General features: G+C 41.9%; 1 protein-coding gene and 1 long non-coding RNA gene across 4 annotated transcripts in view; one reads left to right on the forward strand and one right to left on the reverse strand.

Annotated features, from left to right (window-relative positions):
- The window catches only part of LOC105497793 (OTU deubiquitinase 7B), a 137,171-nt gene that overhangs the window by 54,532 nt on the left and 66,679 nt on the right, over nt 1-15,960 (forward strand). Inside the window, exon 1 of one of the 3 annotated variants that reach the window (XM_011769158.2) lies at nt 5,950-6,307. The exons of 1 other annotated variant lie outside the window; for it this stretch is intronic. The gene's annotated coding sequence lies outside the window, so the exon portion shown is untranslated. One more of the 3 variants, XM_011769160.3, reaches the window with a different exon arrangement.
- On the reverse strand, nt 632-5,855 carry LOC139360220 (uncharacterized). Its single transcript, XR_011617456.1, has 3 exons — nt 5,660-5,855; nt 1,764-1,901; nt 632-758 (listed from the first exon to the last, which is right to left on the reverse strand). It is a non-coding gene; the product is annotated as an uncharacterized lncRNA (long non-coding RNA).

A 15,960-nucleotide genomic window follows, 5' to 3' on the forward strand; every position in this document is an offset into this window, starting at 1 on the left:
GCCTGGAGGCAGAGATTTTCTTCTTAGGAGTTCTCCTAATGCCTAATTCTAGGAACACTTTAGGGAGTGCAGGAAGGTAAGATGGTGTCACTAAACTCCTCTCTTTTGACATTTTTATTATTGCGAAGTGTTTTTGATTAATTGATTAAGTGGTTCACTTATGAGCAAATACTTGTGAAAATTAACAATTCAAGGCAATTGCTAAATTCTGGTTGATTGATAAAGACATAGTTTAGGATTTAACATGAAGTATTTAAAAGGAGGTGATACAGATTGGGTCTTGAACTCTATCTAGAGAGAAAACTTACAGACAGGGGAGACAGTTGGGTGGTAACACGGTGGTTTGCTGGAGTTAGCTCAAGCTGTCTCTTATTGACTTGCTAGAGCTGATTGCACATTTCCTAGCTCCTTGTTCAGCAACATCATATTGGTAGCATGAAATTATCAGTGGTAGAAATATTTGCACCATGAACATTAGTAACTGCTGGCTGGGCGCGGTGGCTCACTCCTGTAATCCCAGCACTTTGGGAGGCCAAGGCGGGCAGATCACCTGAGGTCACGAGTTCAAGACCAGCCTGGCCAACATGGTGAAACCCCGTCTCTACTAAAAATACAAAATTAGCTGGGTATGGTGGTGGGTGCCTGTAATCCCAGCTGCTCAGGAGGCTGAGGCAGGAGAAGCTTGAACCCAGAAAGCAGAGGTTGCAGTGAGCCAAGATTGCACCACTGCACTCCAGCCAGGGCGACAAGACGAGACTCTGTCTCAAAAAAAAAAAAAAAAAAAAAAAAAAAAAAAAAGAAAAGAAAAGAAAAAGAAAATTAGTAAATGCTACAAATCAGGGCTTTTTCACCCTGGAGAACTGGTTGTTAATATTTACTAGCACATCACTGGTGGTCAAGGAAGTAGAACACAAATGTAGAAATGGAAGTGTAGAAATGGAGTTAAGACCACGCTGGGCTCCCTCTTACAAAGGAGATTAAGGAATTTTCAGTTTATCCACAGACATTGAGGTATTGTTGATGACATTTTATTAGTTGAGATTATTTTGGTTATAAGTAATAGAAAAACTAAACTTGAAATGGCTCAAAAATTAAGAAAGATGCATTTATCTCATATAACAAGAATTTCAAGTTGGACCAGTCTGGGATTGGTTAATTCAGCAGGGTACCGAAGACCCAGATTCTTCTAATATTTTTGCTCTGTCATCCTTAGCATGTCAGTCTGGCCTCTGACCAGCACAACATTTCCAAATCCAACTTTCAGCAGCAGAGGAAAATAATTTATTCTTTCTTTTCATCTCTTTGTAAGAGCAAAGAAGTCTTTCCCAAAAAGCCTCCAGCAGATTTTCTCACATCTCGCATTGGTCAGAACTCTATCACATGCCTAGATCAAGCACTGGCAAGGGGAATGGAGCCCCATGATCCATTAGTGTTTCACCCGTGTTCCTCCCACTCAGCCCCCACCCCCTACACTGAGGCTAATCTCCCTTGAAGCTGTGTACAGCAGGCTGGTTACCTGAACCTAATCAAGGTTCTGTAGGCATGGAGGAAGAAGGAGGGTGGACATTGGTTAAGCAACCAACATGGTTGCTAGAGTTTTTGAAAAGAGAGAAAACATCCATGATATAATTTAGGAAGTGGCCGGGCATGGTGGCTCACGCTTGTAATCTGAGCACTTTGGGATGCCGAGGCAGGTGGATCACTTGAGGTCAGGAGTTCAAGACCAGCCTGGCTAACATCTCTACTAAAAATACAAAAATTACCTGTGCGTGGTGGCACATGCCTGTAATCCCAGGTACTCCGGAGGCTGAGGCACGAGAATTGCTTGAACCCGGGAGGCAGAGGTTGCAGTGAGCCGAGATTGCACCACTGCACTCCAGCCTGGTTGACAGAGCCAGACTCTATCTCAAAAAAAAAAAAAGAGAGAGAAAGAAAAGAATTAAGGAACCATAATCTTAGCAATGGTGTGCAAGCAGATAGAGGGCCTGGGATTAGGGAGGCTCAGCTATACTATTACAAGGTACTAAATATGAAATAACAATCTGCCAAAACAATGCTTTCAATTGTCAATTGGCTGCCAATTCATTCATTCATTCATTCATTCACTTAATAGATATTTAATAAATGACTGTCGTGGGTCAGATACTATGCTAGGTACTATATATAAAATGGTAAACTTAGCTAATGGAGCTTCAGAATCTAATGGGTGAAGCAAATATCAATCAAATAATCCACAAGTAAATGTAAATGTTTAACCTGGTTAAATGTTATCAAGAAACCCTAGATTTTTTTTTTTTAATTGAGGTAAAATTCACATATAGTAATCTTATACAATTTGATGTCTGTGTGTAACAGCCATCCTGATCAAGACACAGAACATTCTCATCACCTCAGAAAGTTCCCTCATGTCCCTTCCTATTTGATCTTCACCTCCCCCTAATAGGTAACCACAGTTCTGATTTTTATCTTCAGTATTATGTTTGCCTGTTCTTGAATTTCACGTAAGTCGCTTTTTTTTGCACCACAAATGAGTCCAAGATTCATTCATATTGTTGTGTTTAACGATCATTCATGTTTTAAAATTGTACTCCATTGTAAGAACAATATAAGCAACAAATTTTCTGTTGGTGAACAGTTGAAGTGTTTCTAGTTTGGAGCTATTATGAATAAACCTGTAATGAACATTCACATATAAGTTTTTTGTGTATACATATATTTCATTTCTATTGGGTAAATTCCTAGGGAGTGGAATTACTAGGTTATAGGGTAGGAATGTGTTTAACCTTATGAAACTTCTCCCTCACCTGGCTTTTATTTATTTATTTATTTTTTTTGAGACACATCTCGCTCTGTCACCCAGGCTGGAGTGGTGCAGTGGTGCAATCATGGTTCCCTGAGCCTCAGTCTCCCAGACTCAAGTGATCCTCCCACTTTAGCCTCCCTAGTAGCTGGGACCACAGGCATGCACCACCATACCTGACTAATTTTTTTATTTTTATAGAAATGGGATCTCCCTATATTGCCCAGGCTGGTCTCAAACTCCTGGGCTCAAGCCATTCTCCTGCCTTGGCCTCCCAAAGTGCTGGGATTTCAGGCAGGATCCACCATGCCTGGTTGAGCCCTAGATATATTTTTAAAAAAATTATAGATTCATGGTCTTCAGTTCCAAGAAAGAATTCTGAGTCAGTCTGAGGTTCCTAGGCATGTATAATATGTAGTTTTTAAAAACTCCCCAGAACCAATGGTCTAAATTATATTGGTGGCGGCGGAAAGGAAGTTATTTTAGTCTAGTTTTCTTTTCCACCACAAAAGCATATAAATGTAAATAATTTTTTTCCGTGCCCAGCTACAAGCTTTCTCTGAACATTTTCCCCAACTCTAGCCATTAGCCCCAGTATTGAAATAGTCTCTCTTTTTAGTTTCTCTGGCGAAATGCAAAGCTCTGGTTTTTCTGCTCTTGCTTAAAGTGATATAAAAGCTCAGGGAGCTCCTTGAAGCAGCCCTTAGAATTGCTAAGATGACTACAAAAGAAAACAAAAAAACCCCTGATCTCTAGGGTGGAAAATAACTTTGGACAGAATAACAGTTGAGGGTGTGTGGCCCTGTGTACACTGGTAGGATTTTCTCTGGTGCTTTTACCTTTTTTCCGCTTACTATTCTACCTAGCAGCAAAAAATAGTCAACTGTGTTCTGGCTGCTGCCAACGTCTATGTTAAACAACTGTTTCTGAGTATCCAACCTAGTACCAGCCTAAATGGCTGTATATCACTAGAGAAGAAGCCTCTAGTTTCTAGGCAGAGAAACCGACACATAGGAATGGGAAGGGAGTCACTTAATGGATTAGGGGCTGGTTGGGCTAGGACCAGAACCCAGGTGGCCTGGCTCCCAGCCCAGCTGACCACACTGCTATCCACACAGCTTGGGCTGACCAAAGACAAGCAGCCCATTGAGCAACTGCACAAACAACAATGAATGATGGATGGTCAGAGCAAGAAACAGGCACAAAGCAACTGCGACCCCATCACTTCCTGGCCCCTAAATTTCCAGGCAAGCCTATAAAGTGTGGTCACTTAAATGACTTTGACCAGCAACTTGGCCCAGATTTCAAATCTGGAGACTTTTTATGGTCACTGCCAAAAGAAAAAGTCTATCTTATATTGAGGGTAGAGTGCCTTTGAGCTCCATGTCTCGTTCTATTAAGTCTGTGGCAGTGGCATTAAGACTAGAAAGACATATTTATATGGGTATGACCTGGTTCTGGACAACTGTGGTGAAACAAGGCAACTTTCAGATTCTGAGGCTCCTCTTCTACAGATCTGTGCTCCCACGTCAGATTTAACTAGCGAAGGGTAGGTGTGGTCAGTGATTGTTGTCACAATCATTCCAGAATGCTTGTGTAGAGTTACTAGAATTTCAGTCATTTCGTTCTAAAGTATTTTCATCCCTCTCACCTTTCCAGAACAACAACCCTTTCAGCTCCTTTTCAACTGCTGTAGCCAACTGATTCTACCCCAGGGTCCCAAGCATCCACCCCATACCCCTCCAGTTCAGTTCAGTTAGAGTTCAGTTAGAGTCAATTTAGGTGACCAAATCTCATCCTGCTCTCCTCCTTAAATTTGCCACTAAACGGTAGCTAAAATTTGTGGTCCCTATATGCTTGAAGCCCAGGCCAAATGGCTTTACTTGTCACTCTGTATTGTACGTCTTGGATATGCCCCCATGCAAGGCACTCTGACTGGTCTGGCCTTAGTATGTATGGATGGCCTTGGGCCCAGCCCTAAATTTTCAATTCTAAACGCAGGTGTATCCCTAAGAGATATGCTGTCTAGGAAATTTCCCTGTTTCAGGTGTCAGTTTCCTATTCTGAGCTAGACAATTCTAAAATGTCTATGCCCTATGCCTCCCCTTTAGAAACTGAGGAAGAAGTGAGGGGAAAAAAAGCGTTGAACTGGACTATTTGTTTTTACATAGGCATAACGGGCACAATTAGACAATAAGCATTATTTTGAATATGCAGACCAGGTTCTACAATGTTAGGAATCTGAATTAAAATTTCAGATGTCTTTGGTTAGAGTATAGCCGGGGCTGGCATCGTTTTGTGTTTGTCATAAAGAGGTATTTATTAAATGGCCTTTCTTTCTTGAAACAGTCCACACAGGCCTAATACTTATTCATTCATTCAACAAATATGGAAGGTCTACTATGTGGCAGGGATGGCTTATTATGTTCTCATAGCCATAGCTCATTGTCACTCATGTAGGACATATACAAGTTCTGCTACATATAATATAGTTTTATGTATTTTACTAAATTGTAAAACCTTTGATGTCTGGGATTATATCTTGTTAAATTTTGTATCCCCCTGTATCACTGAGCACAGTGATACACATCACAGGGATACAATACATGTTTGAATTATGCCACGTTTTAAAAGACATAACAAACGCACTATTTAACTTTTTTTTACTGTTAGCAGTCTAAAGCAGATGTACCAACCAACAGGGTATCACTGTTATGCAAGTAAATAAATACTAAGTGTTTACAGAGAAGGGTATGTTCACTTCAAGAGTGAAGGAACAAGAGAAATCCATACTTGGGTGGAGACTGGTCTGGAAGCTAATTCTCCTCCGGTCAATCCAGAATAATTGTGTAGACTTACCAGAATTTCAGTCCTTTCATTCTGAAGTATTTACATCCCTCTCACCTTTCTACAACTACTCCACCCCTTTCAGCTCCTTCCTAACAGCTGTAGCCAACTGATTCTACCCCAGAGTCCTAAGAGTCCACTCTGTACTCCTCTAGCTCCGGTTCAAGAATGCTCCAGACCAGGACCTTTAGGGACGCGGGTCAGGAAAACACGGGGTCACGCGCGGGGCAAGCGCCAAACTGGCCGCAGCCTGGGGAGCGGCGCTAAAGGCGGGGCTGCGACGGGGCGGAGCGGGAGGAGGCCTGGGGGCGGCCTGGGTGTCACCACCAACCCGCTCCGGCCGGAAACTGGCGCCTGTTTCCGGCCGGACAGCCGAAAGCCACCGATCCTGAACCAGCCGCCGGAGTCGGAGTGGCGACCGGGGTGTGGAGCGGGCAAAAAGCCACTGGGGGAGGCCAGTCCCGATCAGTGCCTTCTGGCTCCAGCTCCAGATCCTGTGCGGAGCAACAGCTGCGGTCGCAGTCTCCACCACCGCCTCCGCCTCCATCGCCGTCGGGGGAGGGGCCGGCCGGACCCCGGGGTCACTGCCGAGGAATGAGGAGAGGCGGTCGGGCCCCGCGCTCCGCCCCGGCCTAGGGCCTTGCCCCGGGAGCCGCGAGGGTAACGGAGCCCCCAGCCCTGACACCGTTCCCCGTCTGCTCCCGCCCCTCCCGGCTTCTCAGACTCGCAAACTCTGCTCCTCAGATCGCCACTGTCCCCTTTCTCCTTTCTGATTCTGTTTCACCCGAAGCCATCTCCCCTCGGCACTCCTTTCTCGCCCTGACTGCTCCTTGCTTCGTCCCAACCTTTCCTCCTTCCTTTCACCTGCGTCCTGCGTTCCTACCCCGCGCTCTCCAGCTCCCGGCCTCCCTTCCTGAGCTGTGCTGGGCAGTTTGGACGGTCCCCCCTTGTCAGCTCGACTTTCGGGAGGGATGGTGGAGTTTTAAGGTGATTAAGATGCAGTCTATTACCCCCACAGTAGGATAAAGTTCATTTAAAGTCTCAATATGAAACTAAAATGAAAAGCAAACAAGCTAATTCTCCCTATTGATAGCCTCCCTAAGGTGCATACAGTAATGGAGGAAAGGCGAGAAAAAGGTGTGTGTGTATGTGTGAGAGAGAGACGGAGGTTGACGGATTCTAGGGCAATCTTAAGTAAGAACTTTAGGAAAAAGAAAAGTTGCTATGAGCCGATGGAAACTTTAGAAGCTGATGATGAGTAAGTAAGCCGGGGGCTGCGTGATCTCACTCTTCTCATAATTACTAGGTTAACGGTGTGGCTCCGGTCGGGATGGAATGGGATTTGTTTACTGGGCCGGCGTATTTTTAGCTTGTCGGCTCACAAGGTCCAGCGCTCAGAGTCTCTCTCTCCCTCCTCGTGGTAGTCTTTCTGTCTAACCTAGGTGGCTTCTCTGGGCACAATACAGCTGTAAAAATTTGAAAGTAGAAACTGACTGGTGGAATTTTATGGAAGAAGTTCCCCACAAACTTTTCAGGCAGCTTTTCATGAATGCAAAGCCAAGAATTAGCAGGACGTTGCCTTTTATTTTCCTTATCTTTTTATACGTACTACGTAACTCTTTACTTAGAAATTCACAGGCTGCTAATTTTTCAGTCTTTGGCCTCTAGTACTGTATATTTAGGAGATTTTTGAGGAGGCTGGATCCCTTTGTCTTTCAGAATCTATTTCAAAGGTGTAAAAGGACAGAGTAGAGAAAGAGGTGGCGGTAAGACTGGCTCCAAAGAGTTGCTAACCCCTAAATATTTAAAAAACAGTTTCTGCGCTATGTAACTTCTGAAAACATTTGGAAAATTTTCTTCCTCCTAAATGAGATTGCATTCCTGATGGGGAGAAGACTTCAGGGACAGAAGCTGGGTGGCTAGGGAGAATCGGAGGTAGTTAAGTATTTGCCGTGTATAACTTACAAATACATTATGCGCAAACAATGAATTAATTATACTCTTTGTCTTCATTGTTTTTCAAGTAGTTCTTTTAACGTTTAGTAACCAACTTGCTGTGCTAGTCTACTGGTATTTTGAAGGCTGAACAAAACTGTAAAATAAATGAACTTGATGTTGCTCCTCTGCAGGCTGAATACCGGACCGTTCTAATTTCCGCTATTGACCCAGCTTGCCTCAGAGCACCTCCTTGACAAAGTGGCCAGTTACTATGTACTTAGAGATTGCAAATGAATGCAAGTATTAGCTCACAATAGGCATAATTAAGAAGGTAAATATGCTGAAAACATATATTCCAAAACCAAAATAGATTTTTTCGATTTTACCCCCATTTTTGATTATCAGCACCTTTCTGCCAAGAATTATACGTTAACATGCATAATTTAGAATTGAACAGGTATCTGCTTTGGACATTACACTTTCAAGATAGAAGGAAAGATGGAAGGAAGATAGTTTCCAAACTAATTTTTTATTGTCGTTGCCTTATTTGACTTATTCCTTGCCTTTAATACCGAAGACTCCCTCAGAAAAAAAAATGTAAAACTTTGCCAAAGCAAGAGCTTGCTATCTACTGACTTGTATAAGGCAGGGTAACTGGTAATGAATGCTAATCCTTAGGTGGCCTTTAGTGGCCTTATGTTGCCAGCAACTTGGAAAATTTCCTAAAGCTTTGTTTAATCTTTCTTTTGAGACCCCTATTTAAAAAAAGATTTAATTTGGAGATGAAAATCTAATTTTTAAAAACCACATACACCTTTCCCAGAATCTGTTGATGATCAATAATTGTTTTGATCTGTGTGAGTTGATTGGTGCCAATATTAGTGATGGTATCTGGGTAAATTCTATTTATATCTGCATTTGGCAACTCTCCTAAGTTGAACTGCATACTTTATTCCAGGGCATGGGGATCAAAGGGGTTGAAGGAGCCTAGGAATGAGTGGAGAGCTGCCTGGTAGTCCACCACTATTTCTAGTTCTCAGAAGGCTTTATTTGCAATTTTGAGATTCAATGTATGTAACCAAAATAAGTATTCTGATTGTTATGAGGGCACTAAGTGCCACTTGTCAAAGTTTTGGAGCTCTTGAATATCTTAAGCATGCTAAAGACACTGGCCATTATAGTGCATGTGTGTGTGTGTGTGTGTGTGTGTGTGTATGTGTGTATGAGTAGCCCTCTCCTTACCCTAAACACTCATCCCACCAAAGGGAAAATCCTTAAACAGCGCTTTGAAATGTGACCTCAGCAGTGTCTTTCCTATGGAAACTTAGGAGCTGTGGAATAGCAGACTGTGGAATCTTTTTTGTAGCCTCTGATAAATTCAGGTAATTAAAAATTGTGTAACTGGAAGACAGATACAGGGCAGTTTTTCTCATGAATGCCTGAATTCAGTTGACTTCTTAATATAATAGAAGGGAGTTGTTTGTTTGTTTTTAAATAAGCCATCCTTGCTGAGTAACGATTGAACACTGCTGTGGATAAAGCAGTCTCCATGCTCCAGTGACAGGCTTTAGGGAGGTATAAAAGATGTAAAGACATGTGTCCTTGCTCTTGGGGTTGAGGGTGGATGGGAAAGGTGGTATATAAATGGGAAGGCAGACTATTATAAGCTTTAACATTTAGGAAACAACATACAGACAAAAGCAAATTTAACGTGCTGATAAGTATGTAAGGGCTGAGAAGACTTGAAGTAACAAAGAAAGAATCAGTGAAATAAATTAGGGGAGATTTCTGAGTCAATAAATTTTGAAATGGACTTGGGAGGCTATGGATGAGTCATAAAGAGGTATGGGCTATTGAGTTACATGGGTCTTCGTTCAGACCTTGGGTCTAGTTTTTACCATGTGACCTTGGACAAGTTAACTTCTCTTCCTTATCTGTAAAATGTGAGCATTCAAGTAAATGAAATAGTTATTGGGTTGGGAATAAAAGAAAAGAAAGGATCTTCCAAACAGAAAGTATAGAATGTACAGTGCGCAATGATGGTATGAATGACTAAGTTGTGAGTGGGGGGAATATATGAGAGTGACTGTAGAGAATGTGGGTTGGGCAAGTCATGGGTAGAGCAGGCAAGAGGGTGGAGGGGACTCAGAAGCCAGACTCTGTTGGGTGTTGATAGAAGGGTCAATAGAATCATTGTAGGTCCTTGAACAAAGGACGGATTTAATGAGAAATATTGAGCTCTTTGGTTTAGGGACTCAGGGACAAGGAGTCAGGCAGGCATCCATACATTGTGACTCTTATTTTCTTTACCATCCTGGCCTGAAGGGATACAGCCAGGAGGCCTAAGATTCCTTGTAGAAGTTGTTGTGTTTACACACCTTACTATGCTGAGCCTGCTTGTGCCTGTCTCATAGTGCACCATCCTGTGGGGAAGTCTCAAGACTATGGCCGGATTCTCCTCAAGAGCTTATAGTAAGGACAGCATTATGTTTCAAGTGCATTTAACTCTCAGTTATCTCTGCTAATGTAGGGAGCACTGTTGTAGGTAATTCAGAACTTAATAAAGACATTTCTTGGTTATTTTCAACTGTGTTTTTTTAGGATTATATCTTATCCCTTTATTTCCTCTAAGACATAGTTTTAGATAAGAAGAATTACTAAACTGTTATTTGTAGTGACCCACTATGAGTTTAATTCTTTGCTAGGTGCTATGGAGGACTAGGAAAAATGACAACTTTGTGCTCTTGAAAATACATTTTTTTTTTTGAGTCAGAGTCTCGCTCAGTTGCCCAGGCTGGAGTGCAGTGGCGCGATCTCAGCTCACTGCAAGCTCCACCTCCCGGGTTCACGCCATTTTCCTGCCTCAGCCTCCCAAGTAGCTGGGACTACAGGCGCCTGCCGCCACGCTCGGCTAATTTTTTTGCATTTTTAGTAGAGACGGGGTTTCACCATTTTAGCCAGGATGGTCTCGATCTCCTGACCTCGTGATCCACCTGCCTTGGCCTCCCAAAGTGCTGGGATTACAGGCGTGAGCCACCGCGCCCGGCCAATACATTATTTTTTAAACCAGATTTATTTTCATTTTTTGGGGATCATACTGATATTGAAATAAATTTGCATTTCTAAGCTTGTATTACCTGATGGCCAGGAGAGTACACTGATGATGATGAACAGTCAATCTTGTATTAAAGGTTTGGCCTTAGAACTCCATAAAATGAATAATCCATTTGTGGATAATTAAGACTAGACTATACTGAATATGTTGATAGACCAATTTCTTTTCAAAATCTGTATGGATTCAATGTGGCCTCCTAGGCCGTCTGTCTTATGTCTGAGAATGACTGGCAGGTGATGCTTGTGTTCCAGCCAGAACGAGCCTTCACTCACAGTATCTGGACGAATGCCACTGCATTATGTTGTGTTGTTGAAGATTAAACTGGCTTTCTCAAAGGACTTGTGCTTTGTAGAGGCTCTTCCAGATATCAGTTGAAAATCTGTCAGACTTTTCCTCCTGTAGGAAAGTTGTTTGAAAAATATGTCCAATTAAAAAAAAAAAAAAAAAAAGAATGGGCTGAAGTGTCCACATTTAAGAAGTAAACAAAATCACATGCCATTCTTTCATCCTTTTTTTTTCCTCCAGTTGACTTGCTTTCCTCTATCCCTGCCACCCTCCCCCACCTCTTTATAATCATTAGCAAACTGTGATGTCACTAGCACGGGATTATTATTTACTTCTTGAATCAGGAGATTGTAGTATTTCTGAGCTAGAAATCAGGTGGAAAAGTCAGGAATCTTATTTTATACAACTAGATAGGGATTATTTTCGACTGTTTTTTTTTTTTTTTAGGATTATACTTTATCCCTTTATTTCCTCTAAGAGACAGCTTTAGATAAGAAAACTACTAAACTGTTATTTGTAGTGACCCGCTACGTGTTTAATTCTTCGCTAGGTGCTACGGAGGATTAGGAAAAATGACAACTTTGTGTCCTTGAAGAGTTTACAGTCCAGCTGGGAGTAAGGAGAATAAGAAGGAATGAATACTTGCTGAGCCTCTTAATATGCCAGACAAAATTTTAAAATGTAAAACTATATTGTTAGTTGCATAGTACAGACCTAATACCATAGGTATTTGGGGAGAAGAATACTCAGGTAGTTATGTCACAAATGAATTATAACTCATTTCAGATCTTAATAAATAGGCCAGACATGGTGGCTCATGCCTGTAATCCTAGCTACTCAGGAGGCTGAGGCAGGAGAATCACTTGAATCCAGGAAGTGGAGGTTGCAATGAGCTGAGATGGCACCACTGCGCTCCAGCCTGGGTGACAGAGCAAGACTCTGTCTCGAAAATAAATAAACAAAAGATAAATAAAAGTGTATTAGGTACAAGGGATGAAGATGAAGAGGATAACAAAACATTTCATATTGGAGCTGAAAGGGATCAAGCAAAAGCCTGGAAACAGGACTATACCTGAGATGTTCTTGGGGCAGTGAGGAGACTAACTTGAGTGGCAGTGAGCAGTAGTGAAATGAAGGTGGGTAGGTTGGTTTGGAGCTATGTTTATAGAGGGTGTTAAAAAGCCAGGCATATATATATATATATAATTATTATTTTTTTGAGACAGGGTCTTGCTCTGTCGTCCAGCTCAGACTGGAGTGCAGTGACTCAGTCTTGGCTCACTGTAGTCTCCGCCTCCTGGGTTCAAGCGATTCTCGTGCCTCAGCTTCCCGAGTAGCTGGAATTACAGGCGTGCACCACCGTGCCCAGCTAATTTTTGTATTTTTAGTAGAGACAGGATTTCACCATGTTGGCCAGGCTGGTCTCAAACTCCTGACCTCAAGTGATCCACCCACCTCAGCCTCCCAAAGTGCTGGGATGACAGGCATGAGCCACCATGCCCTGTCAACTTTATATTTTAAATGATAGAAGATTTTTGAATAGAATAGTGGTATGATGATACTAATACACAGGCTGGCTTGGAGGGAATGGAGATTGACACTGGGGGTGTGTGAAATGATGAGGCCCGAGTTAGAGTTGTGGAGGGTAGGCTAAGGAGAGGAAAGAGTGAAAAAGAGACTGTGAAGGAAAAATGGAAATTAATGAGGACTGGATGTGGGAGATGAAGAAGGGTAATGAGTCAACTATGACTGTGACACATTATGGCTGGGTGTCTGAGACATTGACTGAAATAAAAAAGTTAGGAAGCTTTCCTCATTTTAGGGAAATATGATGAGTATAATTTGGGATGTGTTGGATTTAAAGTGGCAATGAAATGTCCAAGTGAAGGCCATCCTGGGTGTGAGCTGGGGTAGAGATGGGGGTAGGTTTGGGAATGCAGTTTTGCAATTCATGGCCTAGATGTGTTAGCTGTAGCCAAGATAATTAATAAGCTCTCTGAGGACTAGAGTTTAGGGAAAGAGCAGAAGGGCAAAGAAAATGGTACTGATAAACTTAAACACATCTAAACCTAAACACGTCTCCTATCTTGTAAACACTGTCCTAGGCACTGAGATGGAGGTAAGGCAGACAAGGAACCCACGAGGAGCGTATGGGTCTAGTGGGAGGAGACAGATATGTAAATATATAGATGGAATGAAGTGTGATAGATGCTGTGATAGAAGTATGTAGCAGGGAGAGTGGGAGCCCAAGGGTCAGTTCTCTCTTGGGCACACAGAGGTTGGAAAGAGCCTTACCGAGGAGTTAGCATTTGAGTTGAGCCTTGAAAGATTAATTAAGGATATACTCTACAGATGACAAGAATTACATTCCAGTCTCAGAAAATACCATGAACAAAAGCTTAAAGGAATGAAAGCCAGACTTTTTCAGGTAACTTTTACTTAATCATTATGACTGGAGGATGGGATGGAGGGCAGGCTGAAGAGGTAGGCAGTGCTGGATCATACAGAGCTTTATCTTACATTGCAGTATATGATGAACCATTTAATAAGTTTCACATCCTAGAAAGATCATGTCAGTGGTGTGTAGGGTGGATTGGAGATGGAGAAAGCAAAAGTCCTTTCAGTAACTTTATTATGCTGAACACATTTATTGAGAGTGATCATATTTACAGAATCCTGGAATCAGACAACTGGAGGGACTGCTATGCTTTCTTAGTTTTCCTCATTCACTTTCAAATAGAATACCTGAGGTTTACGCAGGATCACAGAAGTGGGTCTGTGATAGCTTGGTCTAGAATTCAGTCTTCAATATGTACTAGGTGATTAATAAAGGTGAGTTCACCTCTCTGTTCTCTCCCAAGTCCCATTTCAGTGTTTGTGTCATTCTGCCACATTGCATTGTACTAGAAGATAGAAGGACTCAATGTCATTCCATTCTACTGTCTTTTTTTAACCAGTCCAGACTGAATAGAGGTATTTTCTTAGGTCTGACTGAGAAAGATGTGCCCTGAGAGTACCATTGGGAAGAGGGGCAGTTCAGTGCCCTGGACTGGGCTGAATAAGGTGTTAGGATTTTTTTGCTGTAGTGATTCAGATGTAGGAGAATGTCAAGGTATTTGTTCTGTTGAGTGTCTTTATCTCTGCCACTAAGCTCCCTTTAAGTTGTTTTCTTTTAAACTTAGTTTTAATTTGTGCCACTGAAACTTGTTAAATAAGCTATGATAAATGGGCACTGATTAAAAGTATATTTATCTTAAAAAAAAGAATATTTATCTAAACAAAGTTGAGAAAAGTTCAGGGAAGAAACCCAAACAGACACAATTTTGAGCCTACAACCCAAATTTGATGGACATTAACATTTTGTCTTATTTGTTTTATATTTCTTTCTTTAAAATATTAAATACCCAGATTCTGCATCTTCCCTGTATTTTTATTTTCATTGGATTTTTATGGAGGGAAATTGTTTGGTTTTCAAGTGTGGTTTTAAAGTGCTAAGCAAGAGTTTGGATTTTGTGTTTTAGTCACTTTTGCTGGAGGAGAACAGAACAGGGTAGAGGGCATCATCTAAGTCCTTAGGTACCCCTGGGAGAAGTTGGCACTTAAGGACGTGTGGAAGGATGGATACCTTCCATTGATAGGCCTTCCTCAAAACTTGTCTGAGTTGTGATTTTTAAATTATTTTCTCTGGGCTCTGTCAGCATCTTCCCCAGGGAAGGGCCTTGGTTTGGAAGCTGTCCACTTTAGCAGAGCTGCCAAGTCTTAATTCTTTCTCAAGTGGGCAAGGGTACATTTTGTTTTTGTTTGTATTTGGGAGAGGGAAGGGGTGGATAGAGAGGAGGCACAGAATAGCTACTCACAGTGAGTACTTATCTGAATTCCTGTGTAACTGGAAGTTTCCTTGACTGTTTTAGGGGAGATAACTTGGTTACACTGGCATTTAAATTATGTGGGAAGGTGGTTTTTCACTCCCCTCCGCTATCTGATTTGAGATGGCAATAAACCTTCTTATCCATTGTTGTCAGTCCCCACTCTATCCTGTTCGAAGCTCCGCTTGTGCACGCTGTTTGAGGGATGTGAAGGCTCCTCTTCACTCTAAAACTGAACAAGTCAGATATCTCCTTATAGTTTTGGGAAGCCATTCTGCTCCTTACTGTTTTTGTGTTGACTCCTCTATTCTTCCAATCACCTGGCCCTTTATTAATTTTACAATTTTGCATAATGAGATATTTCAAACATTTAGAAAAGTTCAGGGGAAAAACTCAAACAATTTTGAGTCTGCAACCCAAATTTGATGGACATTAACATTTTGTCATAGTTGTTTTAGATGTCTTACTCTCTTTAAAATATTAAATGTTATAGATATAGCTGAAGTTCCACCCTGCATCCTTTCTTCCCTCCTCTTTCTCAGGAAATGACTACTGGCCTGAATTGATGTGTTCATTCCTTCATGTTTTATACTTTCCCCCCCACATCTTTATTTATTTATTTATTTTTGAGGTGGAATCTTGCTCTGTCACCCAGGTTGGAGTGCAGTGGCGCAATCTCTGCTCACTGCAACCTCTGCCTCCCGGGTTCAAGTGATTCTCTTGCCTCAGCCTCCCAAGCAGCTGGGATTACAGGTGCATGTCACAATGCCCAGGTAATTTTTGTATTTTTAGTAGAGATGGAGTGTCACCCTGTTGACCAGGCTGGTCTTGAACCCCTGACCTCAAGTCATCTGCCCACCTTGGCCTCCCAAAGTGCTGGGATTGCAGGCATGAGCCACCACGCCCGACCCCACATATGTATTCATAGGCAACATATAGTTTTGTTTTGAAATCTTACATAAATAGAATCATGTATGTATCCTTTTGCAACTTTTTTTTCTCAAGATTGCTTTTCAGATATGTCTACAGGTAGATCTAGTTCATTCAGTCACCTAAGTTTTAAACCTGTTTTCTCCATTGCCCTCCTCACTTGTCCTGTTTTTTTGTTT

Source organism: Macaca nemestrina, chromosome 1 (assembly GCF_043159975.1).
Source record: "Macaca nemestrina isolate mMacNem1 chromosome 1, mMacNem.hap1, whole genome shotgun sequence".
Classification (NCBI taxonomy): domain Eukaryota; kingdom Metazoa; phylum Chordata; class Mammalia; order Primates; family Cercopithecidae; genus Macaca; species Macaca nemestrina.